Source organism: Xenopus laevis, chromosome 4L (assembly GCF_017654675.1).
Source record: "Xenopus laevis strain J_2021 chromosome 4L, Xenopus_laevis_v10.1, whole genome shotgun sequence".
Lineage (NCBI taxonomy): Eukaryota > Metazoa > Chordata > Amphibia > Anura > Pipidae > Xenopus > Xenopus laevis.
This window is the reverse complement of record NC_054377.1, coordinates 153886775-153912561: the sequence shown is the minus strand read 5'-3', so window position 1 is coordinate 153912561 and position 25787 is coordinate 153886775. Positions and strand designations below refer to the sequence as shown.

General features: G+C 44.7%; 1 protein-coding gene across 6 annotated transcripts in view; it reads right to left on the bottom strand.

Annotated features, from left to right (window-relative positions):
- Window positions 1-25787, bottom strand: part of LOC108704046 (IQ motif and SEC7 domain-containing protein 1) — a 184971-nt gene that overhangs the window by 148031 nt on the left and 11153 nt on the right. The gene's annotated exons all lie outside the window — the stretch shown is intronic.

Below are 25787 nucleotides of genomic sequence, written 5' to 3'. Positions count from 1 at the left end.
AGGAGCTTATATTCACTCACTCCTACACTCACATGAGCTTATACTCACTCCTGCACTCACATGAGCTTATACTCACTCACTCCTGCAGTCACATGAGCTTATACTCACTCCTGCACTCACAAGAGCTTATACTCACTCACTCCTGCACTCACATGAGCTTAGACTCTCACTCACACTTGCTCCTACACTCACATGAGCTTATATTCACTCGCTCCTGCACTCACATGAGCTTATACTCACTCACTCCTGCACTCACATGAGCTTATACTCACTCACTCCTGCACTCACATGAGCTTGGACTCTCGCTCTCACTTGCTCCTACACTCACATGAGCTTATACTCACTCACTCCTGCACTCACATGATCTTAGAATCTCACTCACACTCACTCTTACACCCACGTGCACTTACGACGGAGTGAGGACAGGGTTATGGTGAGTAGTTGTGGCTGATAATAAACAGGTAGCCCAATGGCTGCAGGTAAGTCCATGTCAGTAGTTCTGACCCACAAGCCCCACAGAACAGAGACAATCACATGACACATTTATTAGATGATTCCACAGAATCAGAGGATTTCCCAGGTCACAATTTAAAGGCAAATGTGTGTAATTGTGAAGCATTGCTGAACCTGCAGCCCTCCTGCTCCTGCGCTACAGCTCAGTGATATAATATTCATGCCCATCAGACAGGGCTGCCATAAAGTAGGTACTGGGGGTAGTGAAGTCAGGGGCCCCATGGCAGGGATGGGCCCCACAAGTGAAAAGCTGAATTGGCATAATTTGTCATATTTAAGGAGTGGCTGGGAGCAAATCAGGGGTCCTATTTACTTGTTGGCAAGGGCATCACTCAGGGGTTCAAGGTAACCAGTGGGTTAACAACTGGGGCCCTTTCATGGAAGAGCCCTGTTAACTTAATAGTACGGGGGCCCTGCTCTCAGAGAGGGGGTCCCTCCATACTGATTCACATGTGCCCCTCAGCAGCCCCTCTCATTAGTGTGACTCCTGCTCAGCACCAGGGCTCCCGGCCTTGGAATTGCACCGAGTGCAGCTGCCGCAGGGTTAAACTCCAGATTCAGCTGCCGCACGGTTAAACTCCAGATTCAGCTGCAGATTGTCCCAGGGGCGGGAGCACAAAATCTCTGAATAGAAATGACAGAGGGGCGAGAGGATTTGGGGAAATGTGTAAATAACTTGGAGGGAAATAAACAACAGTGACACATTGGGCTGTTAAAGGGCCGGTAACACAATATAGTGACAAGCACAAGGGTGAGCAGGTAGGTACCCAGGTAGGTACACATGATGCTGTATAGAGATGCACTTGCAACACTTTGGGGGCAATTCATAAATATCAAATATCCATGGATGATACCGCACTGGGTGCCTCGGGGGTTAATGTCGCATTTGATGCAAGATGCAGAGCTGCAGGAGCACAAAGACCTGTGTCACCTGATGAATACATTGCTGTCGCATTTAGTCTCGCTGCATTCATGTCGGACATGTTGGACATTACACAGAGGCGCCACCAATCCCAACCCCCAAATTCAACGCCATTCAGATATTTAACCCCTGATCTACTGCATAAAGGAACGTGTTGAGCCCACAGCACTGGAGTCAGACAATCTGAGCCCCCCAGTACATTATATACAGTGAGAGACAGCGGGTACTGACCCCCAGTACATTATATACAGTGAGAGACAGTGGGTACTGACCCCCCAGTACATTATATACAGTGAGAGACAGTGAGTACTGACCCCCAGTACATTATATACAGTGAGAGACAGTGAGTACTGACCCCCAGTACATTATATACAGTGAGAGACAGTGGGTACTGACCCCCCAGTACATTATATACAGTGAGAGACAGTGAGTACTGACCCCCAGTACATTATATACAGTGAGAGACAGTGAGTACTGACCCCCAGTACATTATATACAGTGAGAGACAGTGGGTACTGACCCCCAGTACATTATATACAGTGAGAGACAGTGGTACTGACCCCCAGTACATTATATACAGTGAGAGACAGTGGGTACTGACCCCCAGTACATTATATACAGTGAGAGACAGTGGGTACTGACCCCCAGTACATTATATACAGTGAGAGACAGTGGGTACTGACCCCCAGTACATTATATACAGTGAGAGACAGAGGGTACTGACCCCCAGTACATTATATACAGTGAGAGACAGTGGGTACTGACCCCCCAGTACATTATATACAGTGAGAGACAGTGAGTACTGACCCCCAGTACATTATATACAGTGAGAGACAGTGGGTACTGACCCCCAGTACATTATATACAGTGAGAGACAGTGGGTACTGACCCCCCAGTACATTATATACAGTGAGAGACAGTGGGTACTGACCCCCCAGTACATTATATACAGTGAGAGACAGTGGTACTGACCCCCAGTACATTATATACAGTGAGAGACAGTGGGTACTGACCCCCAGTACATTATATACAGTGAGAGACAGTGGGTACTGACCCCCCAGTACATTATATACAGTGAGAGACAGTGGTACTGACCCCCAGTACATTATATACAGTGAGAGACAGTGGGTACTGACCCCCAGTACATTATATACAGTGAGAGACAGTGGGTACTGACCCCCCAGTACATTATATACAGTGAGAGACAGTGGGTACTGACCCCCCAGTACATTATATACAGTGAGAGACAGTGGTACTGACCCCCAGTACATTATATACAGTGAGAGACAGTGGGTACTGACCCCCAGTACATTATATACAGTGAGAGACAGAGGGTACTGACCCCCAGTACATTATATACAGTGAGAGACAGTGGGTACTGACCCCCCAGTACATTATATACAGTGAGAGACAGTGAGTACTGACCCCCAGTACATTATATACAGTGAGAGACAGTGGGTACTGAGCCCCCAGTACATTATATACAGTGAGAGACAGTGGGTACTGACCCCCAGTACATTATATACAGTGAGAGACAGTGGGTACTGAGCCCCCAGTACATTATATACAGTGAGAGACAGTGGGTACTGACCCCCAGTACATTATATACAGTGAGAGACAGTGGTACTGACCCCCAGTACATTATATACAGTGAGAGACAGTGGGTACTGACCCCCCAGTACATTATATACAGTGAGAGACAGTGGTACTGACCCCCAGTACATTATATACAGTGAGAGACAGTGGGTACTGACCCCCAGTACATTATATACAGTGAGAGACAGCGGGTACTGACCCCCAGTACATTATATACAGTGAGAGACAGCGGGTACTGACCCCCAGTACATTATATACAGTGAGAGACAGTGGTACTGACCCCCCAGTACATTATATACAGTGAGAGACAGTGGTACTGACCCCCAGTACATTATATACAGTGAGAGACAGTGGGTCCTGACCCCCCAGTACATTATATACAGTGAGAGACAGTGGGTACTGAGCCCCCAGTCAGGGCCGCCATCAGGGGGGGACAGGGGGGACAAGCGTACCGGGCCCGGGCATGAAGGGGGGCCCGGCAGCGCTGCATTTTTTTGAAGATCCGGGCCCCCCTTACGAGCGCCCGAGCCGTACGTCTTGCCTCTTCAGTGCCGAATGCGGAAGTGCCGAAAAGCCGAAGACGATGCGACGAAAAGACCCGAAGTCACGGAAAAAGCCGAAGTCACGAAGTCACGAAGCGCCGAAAAGACCCGAAGTCACGAAAACAGCCGAAGCCGAAGTCCTGAAGCGGTGAAAAGACCCGAAGTCACGAAAGGAGGCGAAGTTGAAGTACTGAAGCCATGAGTTCAATTCTACTGACACCAGTTTGTGTTTTTTTTTAATCCCCTGGCCACCAATGTATTATTTTAATATTCTATAGGCCCCTGCCACCAATCTTTTTTTAAAACTTTTGTTTTTGGGGCCCCAATTTTTTTTTTAACTCGTAAGGGGCCCCTTGCCACCATTGTTTTTTTTTGGGTTTTTTTTTTAAAAAAAAAATTAATTTTCTTTTTGGTGGCCCCAAATTTTTTTAACTTGTAAGGGGGCCCCTGCCACCAGTTTTTTTTTTTTTTCAAAAAAAAATTATTTTTTTTTTAAATTTTTTTGGGGCCCCAATTTGTTTTTAACTTGTAAGGGGGCCCCTGCCACCATTTTTTTTTTTTTCAAAAAAATTTTTTTTTCTCCAAATGTTTTTTTTTGGGGCCCCAATTTGTTTTTAACTTATAAGGGGGCCCCTGCCGCCAATGTTTTTTTTCAAAAAAAAATTAATTTTTTTTCAAATTTTTTTTTGGGGCCCCAATTTGTTTTTAACATATAAGGGGGCCCCTGCCGCCAATGTTTTTTTTTTTTTTCAAAAAAAAATTAATTTTTTTTCAAATTTTTTTTTGGGGCCCCAATTTGTTTTTAACTGAGAAGGGGGCCCCTGCCACCAATGTTTGTTTATTTTTTAGTTTTTTTTACATTTTTTTTTGTTGGGGCCCCAAGTTTTTTTTAACAGGGGGCCCCTGCCACCAATGTTTTTAAAAAAAAAAAATTTTAATTTTTTTTTTTTGGGGCCCCAATTTTTTTTATAAGGGGGCCCTGACCATCAATAGCTTTTTACAACTTGTGTGGGGGGGGTTACTTTTTTAGCGCTGATGTCTGTGTGGTCTTTTAACTGCGATGTGGGCGGGATATGGGGCGGAGCTTGGTCGTCAGTGTGGGCGGGGCCCAGGGGGCCCCAAAAATTTTGTTGTACGGGGCCCCGTGATTTCTAATGGCGGCCCTGCCCCCAGTACATTATATACAGTGAGAGACAGTGGGTCCTGACCCCCCAGTACATTATATACAGTGAGAGACAGTGGGCACTGACCCCCCAGTACATTATATACAGTGAGAGACAGTGGGTACTGACCCCCCAGTACATTATATACAGTGAGAGACAGTGGGTACTGACCCCCCAGTACATTATATACAGTGAGAGACAGTGGGTACTGACCCCCCAGTACATTATATACAGTGAGAGACAGTGGTACTGACCCCCAGTACATTATATACAGTGAGAGACAGTGGGCACTGACCCCCCAGTACATTATATACAGTGAGAGACAGTGGTACTGACCCCCAGTACATTATATACAGTGAGAGACAGTGGGTACTGAGCCCCCAGTACATTATATACAGTGAGAGACAGTGGGTACTGACCCCCCAGTACATTATATACAGTGAGAGACAGTGGTACTGACCCCCAGTACATTATATACAGTGAGAGACAGAGGGTACTGACCCCCCAGTACATTATATACAGTGAGAGACAGTGGGTCCTGACCCCCCAGTACATTATCTACAGTGAGAGACAGTGGGTACTGAGCCCCCAGTACATTATATACAGTGAGAGACAGTGGGTACTGACCCCCAGTACATTATATACAGTGAGAGACAGTGGGTACTGACCCCCAGTACATTATATACAGTGAGAGACAGTGGTACTGACCCCCAGTACATTATATACAGTGAGAGACAGTGGGTACTGACCCCCCAGTACATTATATACAGTGAGAGACAGTGGTACTGACCCCCAGTACATTATATACAGTGAGAGACAGTGGGTACTGACCCCCCAGTACATTATATACAGTGAGAGACAGTGGTACTGACCCCCAGTACATTATATACAGTGAGAGACAGTGGTACTGACCCCCAGTACATTATATACAGTGAGAGACAGTGGGTCCTGACCCCCCAGTACATTATATACAGTGAGAGACAGTGGGTACTGAGCCCCCAGTCAGGGCCGCCATCAGGGGGGGACAGGGGGGACAAGCGTACCGGGCCCGGGCATGAAGGGGGACCCGGCAGCGCTGCATTTTTTTGAAGATCCGGGCCCCCCTTACGAGCGCCCGAGCCGTACGTCTTGCCTCTTCAGTGCCGAATGCGGAAGTGCCGAAAAGCCGAAGCCGATGCGACGAAAAGACCCGAAGTCACGGAAAAAGCCGAAGTCACGAAGTCACGAAGCGCCGAAAAGACCCGAAGTCACGAAAACAGCCGAAGCCGAAGTCCTGAAGCAGCGCAAAGACCCGAAGTCACGAAAGGAGGCGAAGTTGAAGTACTGAAGCCATGAGTTCAATTCTACTGAACACCAGTTTGTGTTTTTTTTAATCCCCTGGCCACCAATGTATTATTTTAATATTCTATAGGCCCCTGCCACCAATCTTTTTTTTAAAACTTTTGTTTTTGGGGCCACAATTTTTTTTTTAACTCGTAAGGGGCCCCTTGCCACCATTGTTTTTTTGGGGGTTTTTTTTAAAAAAAAATTAATTTTCTTTTTGGTGGCCCCAAATTTTTTTAACTTGTAAGGGGGCCCCTGCCACCAGTTTTTTTTTTCAAAAAAAAATTATTATTTTTTTTAAATTTTTTTTGGGGCCCCAATTTGTTTTTAACTTGTAAGGGGGCCCCTGCCACCATTTTTTTTTTTTCAAAAAAAATTTTTTTTCTCCAAATGTTTTTTTTTGGGGCCCCAATTTGTTTTTAACTTATAAGGGGGCCCCTGCCGCCAATGTTTTTTTTTTTTTTCAAAAAAAAATTAATTTTTTTTCAAATTTTTTTTGGGGCCCCAATTTGTTTTTAACATATAAGGGGGCCCCTGCCGCCAATGTTTTTTTTTTTTTCAAAAAAAAATTAATTTTTTTTCAAATTTTTTTTTGGGGCCCCAATTTGTTTTTAACTGAGAAGGGGGCCCCTGCCACCAATGTTTGTTTATTTTTTAGTTTTTTTTACATTTTTTTTTGTTGGGGCCCCAAGTTTTTTTTAACAGGGGGCCCCTGCCACCAATGTTTTTAAAAAAAAAAAATTTTAATTTTTTTTTTTTGGGGCCCCAATTTTTTTTATAAGGGGGCCCTGACCATCAATAGCTTTTTACAACTTGTGTGGGGGGGGTTACTTTTTTAGCGCTGATGTCTGTGTGGTCTTTTAACTGCGATGTGGGCGGGATATGGGGCGGAGCTTGGTCGTCAGTGTGGGCGGGGCCCAGGGGGCCCCAAAAATTTTGTTGTACGGGGCCCCGTGATTTCTAATGGCGGCCCTGCCCCCAGTACATTATATACAGTGAGAGACAGTGGGTCCTGACCCCCCAGTACATTATATACAGTGAGAGACAGTGGGCACTGACCCCCCAGTACATTATATACAGTGAGAGACAGTGGGTACTGACCCCCCAGTACATTATATACAGTGAGAGACAGTGGGTACTGACCCCCCAGTACATTATATACAGTGAGAGACAGTGGGTACTGACCCCCCAGTACATTATATACAGTGAGAGACAGTGGGTACTGACCCCCCAGTACATTATATACAGTGAGAGACAGTGGGTACTGACCCCCCAGTACATTATATACAGTGAGAGACAGTGGTACTGACCCCCAGTACATTATATACAGTGAGAGACAGTGGGTCCTGACCCCCCAGTACATTATATACAGTGAGAGACAGTGGGTACTGACCCCCAGTACATTATATACAGTGAGAGACAGTGGGTACTGAGCCCCCAGTCAGGGCCGCCATCAGGGGGGGACAGGGGGGACAAGCGTACCGGGCCCGGGCATGAAGGGGGGCCCGGCAGCGCTGCATTTTTTTGAAGATCCGGGCCCCCCTTACGAGCGCCCGAGCCGTACGTCTTGCCTCTTCAGTGCCGAATGCGGAAGTGCCGAAAAGCCGAAGCCGATGCGACGAAAAGACCCGAAGTCACGGAAAAAGCCGAAGTCACGAAGTCACGAAGCGCCGAAAAGACCCGAAGTCACGAAAACAGCCGAAGCCGAAGTCCTGAAGCAGCGCAAAGACCCGAAGTCACGAAAGGAGGCGAAGTTGAAGTACTGAAGCCATGAGTTCAATTCTACTGAACACCAGTTTGTGTTTTTTTTTAATCCCCTGGCCACCAATGTATTATTTTAATATTCTATAGGCCCCTGCCACCAATCTTTTTTTTAAAACTTTTGTTTTTGGGGCCACAATTTTTTTTTTAACTCGTAAGGGGCCCCTTGCCACCATTGTTTTTTTTTGGGTTTTTTTTTTAAAAAAAAAATTAATTTTCTTTTTGGTGGCCCCAAATTTTTTTAACTTGTAAGGGGGCCCCTGCCACCAGTTTTTTTTTTCAAAAAAAAATTATTATTTTTTTAAATTTTTTTTGGGGCCCCAATTTGTTTTTAACTTGTAAGGGGGCCCCTGCCACCATTTTTTTTTTTTTCAAAAAAATTTTTTTTTCTCCAAATGTTTTTTTTTGGGGCCCCAATTTGTTTTTAACTTATAAGGGGGCCCCTGCCGCCAATGTTTTTTTTTTTTTCAAAAAAAAATTAATTTTTTTTCAAATTTTTTTTGGGGCCCCAATTTGTTTTTAACATATAAGGGGGCCCCTGCCGCCAATGTTTTTTTTTTTTTTCAAAAAAAAATTAATTTTTTTTCAAATTTTTTTTTGGGGCCCCAATTTGTTTTTAACTGAGAAGGGGGCCCCTGCCACCAATGTTTGTTTATTTTTTAGTTTTTTTTACATTTTTTTTTGTTGGGGCCCCAAGTTTTTTTTAACAGGGGGCCCCTGCCACCAATGTTTTTAAAAAAAAAAAATTTTTAATTTTTTTTTTTTTGGGGCCCCAATTTTTTTATAAGGGGGCCCTGACCATCAATAGCTTTTTACAACTTGTGTGGGGGGGGGTTACTTTTTTAGCGCTGATGTCTGTGTGGTCTTTTAACTGCGATGTGGGCGGGATATGGGGCGGAGCTTGGTCGTCAGTGTGGGCGGGGCCCAGGGGGCCCCAAAAATTTTGTTGTACGGGGCCCCGTGATTTCTAATGGCGGCCCTGCCCCCAGTACATTATATACAGTGAGAGACAGTGGGTCCTGACCCCCCAGTACATTATATACAGTGAGAGACAGTGGGTACTGACCCCCCAGTACATTATATACAGTGAGAGACAGTGGGTACTGACCCCCCAGTACATTATATACAGTGAGAGACAGTGGTACTGACCCCCAGTACATTATATACAGTGAGAGACAGAGGGTACTGACCCCCCAGTACATTATATACAGTGAGAGACAGTGGTACTGACCCCCAGTACATTATATACAGTGAGAGACAGAGGGTACTGACCCCCCAGTACATTATATACAGTGAGAGACAGTGGGTACTGACCCCCCAGTACATTATATACAGTGAGAGACAGTGGTACTGACCCCCAGTACATTATATACAGTGAGAGACAGAGGGTACTGACCCCCCAGTACATTATATACAGTGAGAGACAGTGGGTCCTGACCCCCCAGTACATTATCTACAGTGAGAGACAGTGGGTACTGAGCCCCCAGTACATTATATACAGTGAGAGACAGTGGGTACTGACCCCCAGTACATTATATACAGTGAGAGACAGTGGGTACTGACCCCCAGTACATTATATACAGTGAGAGACAGTGGTACTGACCCCCAGTACATTATATACAGTGAGAGACAGTGGGTACTGACCCCCCAGTACATTATATACAGTGAGAGACAGTGGTACTGACCCCCAGTACATTATATACAGTGAGAGACAGTGGGTACTGACCCCCAGTACATTATATACAGTGAGAGACAGTGGTACTGACCCCCAGTACATTATATACAGTGAGAGACAGTGGGTCCTGACCCCCCAGTACATTATATACAGTGAGAGACAGTGGTACTGACCCCCAGTACATTATATACAGTGAGAGACAGTGGTACTGACCCCCAGTACATTATATACAGTGAGAGACAGTGAGTACTGACCCCCAGTACATTATATACAGTGAGAGACAGTGGGTACTGAGCCCCCAGTCAGGGCCGCCATCAGGGGGGGACAGGGGGGACAAGCGTACCGGGCCCGGGCATGAAGGGGGGCCCGGCAGCGCTGCATTTTTTTGAAGATCCGGGCCCCCCTTACGAGCGCCCGAGCCGTACGTCTTGCCTCTTCAGTGCCGAATGCGGAAGTGCCGAAAAGCCGAAGCCGATGCGACGAAAAGACCCGAAGTCACGGAAAAAGCCGAAGTCACGAAGTCACGAAGCGCCGAAAAGACCCGAAGTCACGAAAACAGCCGAAGCCGAAGTCCTGAAGCAGCGCAAAGACCCGAAGTCACGAAAGGAGGCGAAGTTGAAGTACTGAAGCCATGAGTTCAATTCTACTGAACACCAGTTTGTGTTTTTTTTTAATCCCCTGGCCACCAATGTATTATTTTAATATTCTATAGGCCCCTGCCACCAATCTTTTTTTTAAAACTTTTGTTTTTGGGGCCACAATTGTTTTTTTTAACTCGTAAGGGGCCCCTTGCCACCATTGTTTTTTTTTGGGTTTTTTTTTTAAAAAAAAAATTAATTTTCTTTTTGGTGGCCCCAAATTTTTTTAACTTGTAAGGGGGCCCCTGCCACCAGTTTTTTTTTTCAAAAAAAAATTATTATTTTTTTAAATTTTTTTTGGGGCCCCAATTTGTTTTTAACTTGTAAGGGGGCCCCTGCCACCATTTTTTTTTTTTTCAAAAAAAATTTTTTTTCTCCAAATGTTTTTTTTTGGGGCCCCAATTTGTTTTTAACTTATAAGGGGGCCCCTGCCGCCAATGTTTTTTTTTTTTTTTCAAAAAAAAATTAATTTTTTTTCAAATTTTTTTTTGGGGCCCCAATTTGTTTTTAACATATAAGGGGGCCCCTGCCGCCAATGTTTTTTTTTTTTTTCAAAAAAAAATTAATTTTTTTTTCAAATTTTTTTTTGGGGCCCCAATTTGTTTTTAACTGAGAAGGGGGCCCCTGCCACCAATGTTTGTTTATTTTTTAGTTTTTTTTACATTTTTTTTTGTTGGGGCCCCAAGTTTTTTTTAACAGGGGGCCCCTGCCACCAATGTTTTTAAAAAAAAAAAAAATTTAATTTTTTTTTTTGGGGCCCCAATTTTTTTTATAAGGGGGCCCTGACCATCAATAGCTTTTTACAACTTGTGTGGGGGGGGTTACTTTTTAGCGCTGATGTCTGTGTGGTCTTTTAACTGCGATGTGGGCGGGATATGGGGCGGAGCTTGGTCGTCAGTGTGGGCGGGGCCCAGGGGGCCCCAAAAATTTTGTTGTACGGGGCCCCGTGATTTCTAATGGCGGCCCTGCCCCCAGTACATTATATACAGTGAGAGACAGTGGGTCCTGACCCCCCAGTACGTTATATACAGTGAGAGACAGTGGGTCCTGACCCCCCAGTACATTATCTACAGTGAGAGACAGTGGGTACTGACCCCCCAGTACATTATATACAGTGAGAGACAGTGGTACTGACCCCCAGTACATTATATACAGTGAGAGACAGTGGGTACTGAGCCCCCAGTACATTATATACAGTGAGAGACAGTGGGTACTGACCCCCCAGTACATTATAATACAGTGAGAGACAGTGGGTACTGACCCCCCAGTACATTATATACAGTGAGAGACAGTGGTACTGACCCCCAGTACATTATATACAGTGAGAGACAGTGGGTACTGAGCCCCCAGTACATTATATACAGTGAGAGACAGTGGGTACTGACCCCCCAGTACATTATATACAGTGAGAGACAGTGGTACTGACCCCCAGTACATTATATACAGTGAGAGACAGTGGGCACTGACCCCCCAGTACATTATATACAGTGAGAGACAGTGGGTACTGACCCCCCAGTACATTATATACAGTGAGAGACAGTGGGTACTGACCCCCAGTACATTATATACAGTGAGAGACAGTGGGTACTGACCCCCCAGTACATTATATACAGTGAGAGACAGTGGTACTGACCCCCAGTACATTATATACAGTGAGAGACAGTGGGCACTGACCCCCCAGTACATTATATACAGTGAGAGACAGTGGTACTGACCCCCAGTACATTATATACAGTGAGAGACAGTGGGTACTGAGCCCCCAGTACATTATATACAGTGAGAGACAGTGGGTACTGACCCCCCAGTACATTATATACAGTGAGAGACAGTGTACTGACCCCCAGTACATTATATACAGTGAGAGACAGAGGGTACTGACCCCCCAGTACATTATATACAGTGAGAGACAGTGGGTACTGACCCCCCAGTACATTATATACAGTGAGAGACAGTGGGTACTGACCCCCCAGTACATTATATACAGTGAGAGACAGTGGGTACTGACCCCCCAGTACATTATATACAGTGAGAGACAGTGGGTACTGACCCCCCAGTACATTATATACAGTGAGAGACAGTGGGTACTGACCCCCCAGTACATTATATACAGTGAGAGACAGTGGGTACTGACCCCCCAGTACATTATATACAGTGAGAGACAGTGGGTCATGACCCCCCAGTACATTATATACAGTGAGAGACAGTGGGTACTGACCCCCCCAGTACATTATATACAGTGAGAGACAGTGGGTACTGACCCCCAGTACATTATATACAGTGAGAGACAGTGGGTACTGAGCCCCAGTACATTATATACAGTGAGAGACAGTGGGTACTGACCCCCAGTACATTATATACAGTGAGAGACAGTGGGTCCTGACCCCCCAGTACATTATATACAGTGAGAGACAGTGGGTACTGACCCCCAAGTACATTATATACAGTGAGAGACAGTGGGTCCTGACCCCCAGTACATTATATACAGTGAGAGACAGTGGGTACTGACCCCAGTACATTATATACAGTGAGAGACAGTGGGTACTGACCCCCAGTACATTATATACAGTGAGAGACAGTGGGTACTGACCCCCAGTACATTATATACAGTGAGAGACAGTGGTACTGACCCCCAGTACATTATATACAGTGAGAGACAGTGGGTACTGACCCCCAGTACATTATATACAGTGAGAGACAGAGGGTCCTGACCCCCAGTACATTATATACAGTGAGAGACAGTGAGTACTGACCCCCCAGTACATTATATACAGTGAGAGACAGAGGGTCCTGAGCAGCCACAAAACTCCCAGGTTCTCATTTATGACAAATAGAAGAGATACAAATAAAATAACATGTTTTCTCACTTGATATCATTTTGTATCATTTCTGTTAGAAATAGGAAACATTATTTCCCCCAAAACAAAACTCTCCAGAATTAATCTTTTCTGCTGATTATTGAGCAGTTGGGGGTTTGTGCCATTGGGTGGGTTTGTTGGGGGAGGAGAATGGATGTGACTGAGGGAATGAATATGAATATTCCTCCTGCTGCTTCTGAATAAACAGTGTGTGTGTCTGTGAGTCACTCGATTAGTAACAATAACGTGAGTATTTGCCAACAGACTGAAGATCAATGTCTCTCCACATTGGCCCTTTGTTATGCCGAATATTTGCTACCCAGGAACTGCGCCAGAATGTTCCATAGAATAACACGGGGGTGTCTGTGACTCACTGGTGGGTGTGGTGCAAATTATAAGGAATGTTTATACAGCAATTACCCTCCTTATATTAAACTAGAGACATTTTATCAACAAGTACAAGTTCATTTGCCGTGAAACCTGGGCCCATTTCTATTAGGCTAAGACCACAGTGGGCTGATCCACAGGTATCCCCCTGCAGTTGGCACAATTCAGCAGGAACAGCCCCAGCACAAGGGATGTGTTGTGCAATTGCAGTTCCCCTTTACCAGTCACAATTCAGCAGGAACAGCCCCCAGCACATGGTATGTGGTGTTCAATTGCAGTTTGCAAATACACACCACATGCCTTGTGCTGTGGGCTGTTCCTGCTGAACTGTGCCTAGTACAGAGAAATCCCTATGCTGGAATAATTACGTGGCAAAACCGCAGAGGATGTATGGGATTGGAAAGGCTGTAAACAGATAGTCAGGGAATAATGGAGGCTCAAGCAAGACTGATGATCTGAGCAAGTTGCACCTTTTAAGAAGTAAAGGGGAACCAAAGCAAGAGGAAGGGATTGATATTAACCCATGAATACTGATGCTAGAAACAGAATATACAGTATATAGAGTATATATATATATTTGTCTGGCAGTTCCTCTGTAAGGTTTAGGTTCAAGGTGTATTTACCCCACAGTTCTGCTCAATATACAGTCCAATTACCAGTGGGAGAGAGCGAGAAGCCCACTGTGAGCAAGTAATGCACTTTAATGGGCAGACGTATGTGATCTAATAGTGACACAGCGGGGGCTGTCGGAGGGGCAGCACTTTGTGCAATTACTCTGCCGTCGGCTGCACTGCTGCTCCTGCCTACGGCTTATTTAACAGAACATTTCCAATTAGCTGAGTAGTGTAAATGCCTCCACCTTCCGCAAACAGCTCTGAGCCACATACACGGCACAGTATAATTACTAACATGGCGGCCAAGTGTGCCCAGAGTGGGACCCGCCTGCTTAATTATTATTAGCAACATTGCCTTTCCAACCGCAGGGGTTAATTCCCCCTAAATGTATCAATTTAGCAGAATCGTTAGACTGGAGAAGTTTGCAATGAAATGAAGGAATTGTTGAAACAATTAAACAGCGGCACCTGAATTTATACACAGTAAATATTGTGAGGATTTCCCTCTCTCCTCACCTTCCCAGTTAAATCTCCTGCTGTCAGTGCTGTAAATGATACCACAAGGGCGAGTGGCTTTGCTTCTCTACTCTGGGAGTGTGAGGGTTAAAGAGGACACGTTGCTTCTCACAGTAAATGATCACAATTGACTATGGGACATCTCTGTGATTTTTAAGGCTTAAGACGTCTCCAATTTCAGGGCTAATTGCACTCGTTTACTGTACTTTATGTCACAGCCCAACAATGACCCAGTCACTGCATGAAAGAAATGTAGATTGGCTGGTTTTACCTGCCGCTAATTTGGGGGGTTTACATCCCCTTTAACATATTTAGAAATTGCCAGTTTGTTTGTAACCATAAATATATAACAAAGTCTCCAGGGTTCCCCTCTTTATTCATCTCCCAGATAAATCCTCTGTTTCCATTCACAGTCCCATTGCACTGGGTCCAATCACATTCCTGACAACTCTGCCGCCTGTCTGAGGCAACTTCATTTTAATCCCCTTGGGATAGGAATCAGATTTTGGGGGCCAAACAGTAGAGTCCTGCAGCGGGTCGAGTACCCACAGGTACCAGCAAAAACCTGCGGTACCCTGCTAGTTGCGGGTAGAAGTTCTGGGTGCAGGTATAGACGCGGGTTGTCGGTTCTGCGGGTCACGGCTCTGGCCGCGGGTCTTCTTTTTTCTGATCACGCCTACTTCCAATGATGTCATTCCCAGTTTACGACAGCACTTCCTGATTCTTGATGGTCAGCGGGTCGTGTGTCTGGGTTGAGGATAAGGTACTTGCGGGTCGGGTAGCGGGTCCAAGCAGGTAAGAATGTGGGTTGCAGGTCCGGGTTGTGGATTGCAGGTTGCGGGTATTGGTCAGGTACGGGTTCCAAAAAATGGACCCGCGCAGGACACTACCGTACAGTAATGTACATGTTAATATATGAGTATCATGTGGCACAGGAGCAAGTGATCATTATTTGCTTACTTACATATAGTTAGTTACATATAGTTACTTACATATAGTTAGTTACATATAGTTACTTACATATAGTTAGTTACATATAGTTACTTACATATAGTTAGTTACATATAGTTAGTTACATATAGTTAGTTACATATAGTTAGTTACATATAGTTAGTTACATATAGTTAGTTACATATAGTTAGTTACATAGTTACATAGTTACATCGTTAAATCGGATTGAAAAAAACAAAATCCATCAAGTCCAACCCCTCCCTACTGTCACATAAATGATATATCCCCATATCTATACTAACTATAGAGTTTAGTATCACAATAGCCTTTGTATTATGTCTGTCCAAGAAATCATCCAAGTCCCTCTTATAGTCATTAACTGAATCATCACCCGGCAGTGCATTCCCCAACCTCACTGTCCTCACTGTGATGAACCCCCTACTCTGTTCCTTTAAATGAAACTTCTTTTCCTCTAGTCTGAAGGGGAGGCCTCTGGTACGTGATTCTCTTTATGGGTAAAAAGGTCCCCTGCTATTTGTCTATAATGTCCTCTAATGTACTTGTAAAGTCTAATCATGTCCCCTCACAAGCGCCTTTTTTCCCCCAGAGAAAACAACCCCAACCTTGTCAGTCTCCCCTCATAATTTAACTCTTCCCTCCCTCTAACCAGTTTAGTTGCACTTAGTCTCTGCACTCTCTCCAGCTCATTTATATCCCTCTTAAGGACTGGAGTCCAAAACTGCCCCCATACTCCAGATGAGGCCTCACCAGGGACCTATAAAGAGACACAATTATGTTTCATCCCTTGAGTTAATGCCCTTTTTTATACAAGAACTTTATTTGCTTTAGTAGCCACAGAATGACACTGCCCAGAATTAGACAACTTGTTATCTACAAAGACCCCTAGATCCTTCTCATTTAAGGAAACTCCCAACACACTGCCATTTAGTGTATAACTTGCATTTATATTATTTTTGCCAAAGTGCATAACCTGCATTTATCAACATTGAACCTCATTTTCCAGTTTGCTGCCCAGTTTTCCAGTTTAGACAAATCACTGTGCAAAGTGGCAGCATCCTGCATGGAACCTATAGTTCTGCACAATTTAGTCTCATCTGCACAAATAGAAACAGTACTTTCAATGGCCACCTCCAGGTCATTAATAAACAAGTTGAAAAGCACAGGAGTTGCTTTCATGCCCTGGGCAGTGCCAGTCACATTGGGGTGGAACTCAGAACACAGGGATGTTGCCAAACCATTGAGTTATTTCATCCCCACCAATACAAACACTCAGAGGGCGTGAGGCTTGCACTTCAAAACACATCCACCGACAATTCATTCAAACACTGATCTGCTCTAAAAGGAGACTGAGTGTGAGTGTGAGTGTGAGTGTACGGCCAGGGAATTCCATGTCACACTCACTCCACCAGTCACATTCCAAAATGATAAAGTAACACTATTCTCCCCAAATGCTCAGAATATGAGGATATTTCTATCTGTTTTGCACTTCCCACTCTTTAGAAAGGGGAATTCTGTTCCCCCTCAACAATATCACCAAGACTTTTCCTTCTGGATCAGCACAAACAAGTTCAACAAATGAGACAAATTCTATTTCATATAAGAGGAAGGTACATTTGATTTCCTCCAACTCCCTGCAGGACCCAATGAAATGATATTATCTCTGGAATTCTCTGGTTTTTGAGCAATCGCACCTAATAAAGGCCAGACGGGAGGAAATAAACGTGAGACTGAGAATTAGACTCCAGTGACTGATGCCTTTAATATTCTGCCCACAGGCACTCGCCAATATTCCCTTGGGACATTAGGATTTATGAGCAGGTGCTCGATTGTGCAAAGCATGTGAGTTGAAGAGGCTGAGTACTGGTACCCAGCAGAGTAGGACAGAAGAGCTGGTAGTACTGGTACTCAGCAGATTAGGACAGAATAGAGGAGGGTGAGTACTGGTACCCAGCAGAGTAGGACAGTAGGACAGAAGAGCTGGTAGTACTGGTATCCAGTATCGGGTAAGAACAGACTGTTGAGGACGGGAGAAGTGGCAGGAGGTGGAAGATGAAGCAGACAGAGTTGTAGAGCCGGCGGCTGAGGGAAAAGAAAAGAAATAATTGCGGTTGGTCGTTTGGGCAGGATCAATAGAAGTAGTAAATGTTCCTGGGAGTTTGCTAAGAGGCAGTTATTGGCAGTAAATGACTTATCATTGTTATTACATTATCTGTTATTGCTGATTTATTGCCATTGGTTCCCTCTGAGCAAATGCAGATTAATAATATTAATAATGTTCTCTATATGGAGTTGTTATAGTTCTACTGCCCCCCCAGACATGACAGTGAAATCAATGAATGGAAACTCAATAGCCAACGTGGCTTTGGGTGCAAGAGGCGTCCTTCTGATTTACTATCTTAATTAGTTACATACGCTCAGTGGATACATACGCCTTTAAATCATCTGCAATGGTGCCTGACCGGCTCTTGCTGAACTACCCCCCCCCCAAATGCCAGTGGAAGTTAGAACCTTATTCCCAGAATCCCACACTGACCCCTCGCCAGTAATTGCCCCATGGAAGCAGTGTTGCCCTGACAACTAGACACAATGTCACACTATTGGCTGGAATTCTTTAAATGAGCTGTGTACTGACAGACCAATCGGATGGGCAGCATGAAGGAATCAGATTGCATGCTCTGTGGTACAGGCCTTCAGTGAATGCCAGTCTGTGTCTATGGCTTGTTCTCTCTCTCTCGTTGAGAATAAAAAAATAATAATTTCAGGAATCCTGACCAGGAGGAAATGGAAGAGTGAAAGTAATATGTCGAGAAGCGACGCCCAGGGGCCCCAACCTGAGCAGCGACCGGATCAATCAAACTGAGAAACCACTGATATTGTTATGTTACGACTGAATGAAAGCTCCATCGCTCATCGACCCAGAAATGCACTCAACCCCCTCCCAAATATCTGTGTTCTGAGCCAGTGATCTGCTGATCTATTGTATATATGCACCCTGTATTGTATTATATAGCAATGGACCCAACGCCGACACCTTTATTAAAGGGGACCTGTCACTCAAACATAAAAAGCTGCAGAATAAAAGTCCTTCTCAAATTAAACATGAAGCCCAAATCCTTTTTTTTAATTAAATATCCATACCTGTAATAGGCTCATATAAAAGTCTCAGCTGTCAGTCATATGATGCCTGCCCCTCCCCTTACTCCCACTTTCCACTGCCCTCCCCTCAATTTCCCCCTCCCTCCTCCCCATCCAATTGGGCACAGGCATCAGGATCCCATTGTGGTGCATAAACAAGACTTTGGCATGATGTAAAGCATTTAGCATAAGTGAAGTTTATTTTGCTTGACTTAATATAACTAACTAAATAGCATTGGGAATTATTTCTTAGGGTGACAGGTCCCCTTTAAGGAACTGCTTGCGTCCAGTAATGGGCCCAAGAACATCACCTTTATTAAGGAACTGCTGGAATTCAAGCTTCATTTAGGCCAATAAGTGGTCAGAAAAGCTGGAGTTCTGTCAAAAAATGCTGCAACGACAGAATAGAATTTATTTATGAAACAGATTGAGATTGTCCGTTACAATTTCCCATCGTTATAATCAGTGAAGCTGCCGGACAACTGTAACTCCCCAACTGTGATGTGCAGAGAAGGCACAGACAGACCCACAGAGGATTCATTTAGCCCCAATTCCATGTACTGACATTTATCTGCCACGATAAAGCTGGAATGTGCCGCACAAGTGAAATACATAAGAGTCAAACACTTTTATCCTCTGACTCTCACATCTGTAACATGGAAAGTGGTGCAGAGACTCCCGTTATCTCCTTTCATTCCAATATCTGTGCCGTTTGGTTAATAAACCCAGAGGGAGAGTCTTGTTCCTGGAGCAAAGGAAATTGCTTTCGGATAGAAAAAGCCTTAGACCTTATTTTCAGGCAAAAGTCCTTGTTATTTTGTTTTTTATCTCATTATTATCACCTTGGAGACTTAATCTACTGCTGCGTCATCATTCTACAGTCAAACCCAACGTTTTCCCTAATAAGCACCAAAAGATTATTCCCTTGCCCCATTGCTTCTACCGAGATGAGAAGAACCGGTGACTTTGCTCTTATGTGGAGCAGTAAGTTTGGGGCTGGGGGTTGAAAATATGAATAAAGAGATAAAAGAAGAGAGAAGAAGGAATGGGAGAAAAAAATAAAGAAAAAGTAAAGGAGAAAAAATAAAGGTAAACGGGATAGGGAGTACAGAGAATATGAGAAATATAGAAGGGGAGAGAAGAGGGAGGATGGGGGAGAGTAAGGCCAAACAGTTGGGGGAGAAAAGGAAAGGAGAGGGGATGAGAGAGAGAGAGAAGGGAAAGGGGGTTAGGGAGTAGAGAGACAAATGGGGGAGAGGAGAAATATAGAAGGGGAGAGAAGAGGGAGGATGGGGGAGAGTAAGGCCAAACAGTTGGGGGAGGAAAGGAAAGGAGAGGGGATGAGAGACAGAAGGAGAGAAGGGAAAGGGGGTTATAGAGTAGAGAGACAAATGGGGGAGAGGAGAAATATAGAAGGGGAGAGAAGAGAGAGGATGGGGGAGAGTAAGGCCAAACAGTGGGGGAGAAAGGCAGTGGCGTAACTATAATACAGCAGATGCCGCGGTTGCGGGGGGGCCCAGGGGGACAAAGGGGCCCGCTGAAGGGGTCTGCTGAACTGAAATTCTTTGCACACTGTGTGCGGCGACCAAGATTGCTGCTTGCCACAAGTAATTTAGCGGCGGGGCAGATCTGAGGCTTTCCGAAGGGACAGGAGAGCTCAATGTGCGAGCGCTGAAGGAGGTCAGCGGATGCGTGTATGCACATGCAGGTGTACATGCGTGCGTGCAGCTAAGCCGGGGCCCCTGAAGATTTTTTTGCAGGGGGGCCCAGTTAGCTGTAGTTACTCCGCTGGAGAAAGGGAAAGTGGATGAGAGACAGAGGAGAGAAGGGAAAGGGGGTTAGGGAGTAGAGAGACAAATGGGGGAGAGGAGAAATATAGAAGGGGAGAGAAGAGGGAGGATGGGGGAGAGTAAGGCCAAACAGTTGGGGGAGAAAAGGAAAGGAGAGGGGATGAGAGAGAGAAGGAGAGAAGGGAAAGGGGGTTAGGGAGTAGAGAGACAAATGGGGGAGAAGAGAAATATAGAAGGGGAGAGAAGAGGGAGGATGGGGGAGGGTAAGGCCAAACAGTTGGGGGAGAAAAGGAAAGGAGAGGGGATGAGAGACAGAAGGAGAGAAGGGAAAGGGGGTTAGGGAGTAGAGAGACAAATGGGGGGATAAATAAAGAAGGGGAGAGAAGAGGGAGGATGGGGGGGAGACAGGAAGAATAGAAAATGGGAGAATGGAGAGAAACACATAAAGAAGAGAAGCAGGCAAAATACAGAAAAGGAGTAAATAAGAGGGGATACTTCGGTTTCCTATCACACTCCAAAAACAAACAGTCAGGGTATTGGCTCCTGATGACCATAGTGTGTGTGAATGTGATAGATTAGATTGTAAGCTCAACTGTGTCAGGGACTGACGTAAAATCTCCATAAAGCAATGCGGAATATGATTTTATGGAAGATCCCTGGCTAATATCCCAGGCTAATAACTGGGCAAATGTAGATTCCCTGTGAATATTCTAACAGCAGAAGCAGTGACATTACTTTAATGAATAAATCGAATGGCTGCTCTTGTTTGATCACATGAGTAAATGAATCTGTGATATGTGCACATTACCCTGGGGCAAAACCCTGATAAAACTGAAGAGCCCCACTGGGGGATCACTAACAGACAACGCAGCAGGCGGTTACAAGAAACACTTCTAATTAACCCATTCAGGAACTGCTTACCCGCTGGGGATGCACATCGCCATGTAAATAGGAAGAGATTAAAGGACAAGTGAAATACTGGGGGTGCCAATGTGTGAGTGTTTATAATCACTTACGTTAGTCTTTCTGTTTCTGTAAAGGGCACTGGCACAGGGTACAATCCCTAAAGCACCACAATTTCTACTGAGGTCCCAGTAAGAAAACTCACGTGTGCAGTAGTGTAAAAATCCAAAGTGGAGAATTTTATTCTAATCACAACATCAGCAGAGACATCAGCAGAGACATCAGCAGAGACATCAGCAGAGATATCAGCAGAGACATCAGCAGAGACATCAGCAGAGACATCAGCAGAGACATCAGCAGAGATATCAGCAGAGACATCAGCAGAGACATCAGCAGAGATGGGGTCACAATGATTGTCCTCTGGGCTGGGACACTTTTCAGTGAATAGGATCACCAGACATAGGTCTAAGGTAAGTGATTATATTCACTAGGGAAGGGGTTGCGTAACATATTGGCACCCACAGTGAATTTGTACTTGACTTGACTTTTAATTAGCTGGGTATAAAACAATTATAAAGGAGATGTTGCCCCACTCAAGGAATTACAATTAAAATAAATCATCTCACAAATAAGACTTACCTGCTGCTTTACATTAAACATATATGAAAAGTCCAGGAGTAGTATAAAACAAAGACCCTCAGGAGACCACTATCCCCAGAAAACTAAGATCCCCAGGAAACCACTGTCCCAATGAGACCATTATCCCCAGGATGCCATTATACCTAGGAGGTCATTATACCAAGGAGACCATTATACCTAGGAGACCATTATACCAAGGAGGCCATTATACCAAGGAGGCCATTATACCAAGGAGGCCATTATACCAAGGAGGCCATTATACCTAGGAGGCCATTATACCAAGGAGACCATTATCCCCAGGATGCCATTATACCTAGGAGGCCATTATACTTAGGAGGCCATTATACCAAGGAGACCATTATACCAAGGAGGCCATTATACCAAGGAGGCCATTATACCTAGGAGGCCATTATACCAAGGAGACCATTATACCAAGGAGGCCATTATACCTAGGAGGCCATTATACCAAGGAGACCATTATACCAAGGAGGCCATTATACCTAGGAGGCCATTATACCAAGGAGACCATTATACCAAGGAGGCCATTATACCTAGGAAGCCATTATACCAAGGAGGCCATTATACCAAGGAGGCCATTATACCTAGGAGGTCATTATACCAAGGAGGCCATTATACCTAGGAGGCCATTATACCAAGGAGGCCATTATACCTAGGAGGCCATTATACCAAGGAGGCCATTATACCAAAGAGGCCATTATACCAAGGAGGCCATTATACCAAGGAGGCCATTATACCTAGGAGGCCATTATACCTAGGAAGCCATTATACCTAGGAGGCCATTATACCAAGGAGACCATTATCCCCAGGATGCCATTATACCTAGGAGGCCATTATACCTAGGAGGCCATTATACCTAGGAGGCCATTATACCAAGGAGACCATTATACCAAGGAGGCCATTATACCAAGGAGACCATTATCCCCAGGATGCCATTATACCAAGGAGACCATTATACCAAGGAGGCCATTATACCTAGGAGGCCATTATACCAAGGAGACCATTATACCAAGGAGGCCATTATACCTAGGAGGCCATTATACCAAGGAGACCATTATACCAAGGAGGCCATTATACCTAGGAGGCCATTATACCAAGGAGACCATTATACCAAGGAGGCCATTATACCTAGGAAGCCATTATACCAAGGAGGCCATTATACCAAGGAGGCCATTATACCTAGGAGGTCATTATACCAAGGAGGCCATTATACCTAGGAGGCCATTATACCAAGGAGGCCATTATACCTAGGAGGCCATTATACCAAGGAGGCCATTATACCAAGGAGGCCATTATACCTAGGAGGCCATTATCCCCAGGAGGCCATTATCCCCAGGAGGCCATTATCCCTAGGAGGCCATTATACGAAGGAGGCCATTATACCTAGGAGGCAAACATCCTCAGGAGGAGACCATTACCCACACAAGACCACTCTAACTGGAGACCATGATCCCCATGAAACTATGATTCCTGGGAGACAATGATCCCTAGGAGACTACTATTGCCAGGAGACCTCTACCCCAGGAGTCTATTATCTCTGGGAGGCAAACATCCCCCAGAGACTACTATCCGAAGGAGAGCATTATAAGTCCAGCAATTCAACATCAATAGTCATGGATCTGTCTTTCCTGGAGGAGCTAAATTACTTTTACGCCTTACAACTTGGAGAAGGCTGCTAGAACGGAACACTCTCCTGACCACCAGATCCTCACACCCATAGACGTTCATAACGCACTGAGCCGAATCAACGCACGTAAGGCTGCTGGTCCTGGACGTGGGACTTTCTGACCAACAGACCCCAGCTTGTTAAGTCTGGTCACAACATCTCCACCACCATTACACTCAACACTGGGGCGCCACAGGGCTGTGTGCTGAGCCCGTTCCTCCCTCTTCACTCATGACTGCAAGCTCATGTAGGGATCCAACTTCATCGTCAAGTTTGCGGGTGACACCGCGGTGATTGGACTCGTCAGGAACAACGATGAATCATAGTACAGGGCAGAGGTTCAGCACTTAGCTGCTTGCTGTGCTGACAATAACCTGAGAATAACCTTAAAGGGCAACTAAAGTCTAAAATAGAATAATGTTAGAAATGCTGTATTTTGCATACTAAATATATACATGAACTTACTGCACCAGTAGCCTAATAAGACAAATGATTTATGCTTTCAAAGTTGGCGCAGGGGGCTGTCATCTTGTAACTTTGTTAAACATTTCTGCAATATCAAGACTCGCACATGCTCAGTGTGGTCTGGGCTTCAGTTGGGAGGTTAAGCTTAGGGATCGTCATAAATTATCAAAACAGCACAAGTCAAATAATATCTGCCATAGAAGCCAATACAGCAAGACTGATTAATAATCAGAATATAAAGAATGCACTGAGTCTCTGGATACAAATCTCTACAGGGAATCCAACAATGCTGCTCGAGTTCTGGGAAGTAAGGTGGGGGGACCCCCTGCAATTTGAAAGTATGATCGTTTACCTGCACAGCAGTTGGGGACCATCTGACAATTCAATTCAACAGCAGTAAAAGAAGGGGGAATTTCACTGCATACAGTCAGGTTTATTATAAAAACAGTAGACATTTTTTAATTAAAATATATTGGAGATAGGTTTCTTTTTCATTAAAGAAAGTAAAAATGGGATTTAATATTTTTGCCTTTACATGCCCTTTAAAGGGATCCTGTCATCGTAAAACATGTTTTATTCAAAACACATCAGTTAATAGTGCTACTCCAGCAGAATTCTGCACTGAAATCCATTTCTCAAAAGAGCAAACAGATTTTTTTATATTCAGTCTTGAAATCTGACATGGGGCTAGACATATTGTCAGTTTCCCAGCTGTCCCTGGTCATGTGACTTGTGCCTGCACTTTAGGAGAGAAATGCTTTTTGGCAGGCTGCTGTTTTTCCTTCTCAATGTAACTGAATGTGTCTCAGTGGGACTTGGATTTTACTATTGAGTGTTGTTCTTAGATCTACCAGACAGCTGTTATCTTGTGTTAGGGAGCTGCTATCTGGTTACCTTCCCATTGTTCTGTTGTTAGGCTGCTGGGGGGAAAAGGGAGGGGGGTGATATCACTCCAACTTGCAGTACAGCAGTAAAGAGTGATTGAAGTTTATCAGAGCACAAGTCACATGACTTGGGGCAGCTGGGAAATTGACAATATGTCTAGCCCCATGTCAGATTTCAAAATTGAAAATAAAAAAATCTGTTTGCTCTTTTGAGAAATGGATTTCAGGGCAGAATTCTGCTGGAGCAGAATTGGTGCTTTCCATTGAAGCTGTATTTAGAAAAAATCCAAAAGAAAGTACCAAATCCGAACCCTAGGTGGGCGATATTGGGCTGATCCGACCGTGAGCCCTAGGGCCCAACGATCAGATCATAATGAAAGGAATATGGGCTGACTTTTGGCCAGAGATGGATCTGGGAAACCAATCGGAGGGCCCCATATACAGGCCAATTAGCTGCTGACTCAGTCTGTCGGGAGCATTAGGGTATGGAAGGGGGTAGAAAGCTGTAAACTAAAAAGAGGAGGAGTTTCCTTAATCATGTGACCTATAGTCAGGATTAGGAGCTAATGTGAAAATTTAATATAAGCATCATCTTGCTGAAATAAGAAACTTTCTAAATATAATCAATTAAATATTCTGTATCATTTATAACATAATCAAGTTACTCTTCACTCTCCCCCTCTGAGCAGCCTCTCTTTCTTCATTCTGTCGTCATGCAGTGGGTGGAGTCAGTTTTTGATTGACAGTTAGATCTAATACATCCTTTGCAGGAAGATGAACCCTTAACCCCGGAGCTTATTCTTTAAAAAT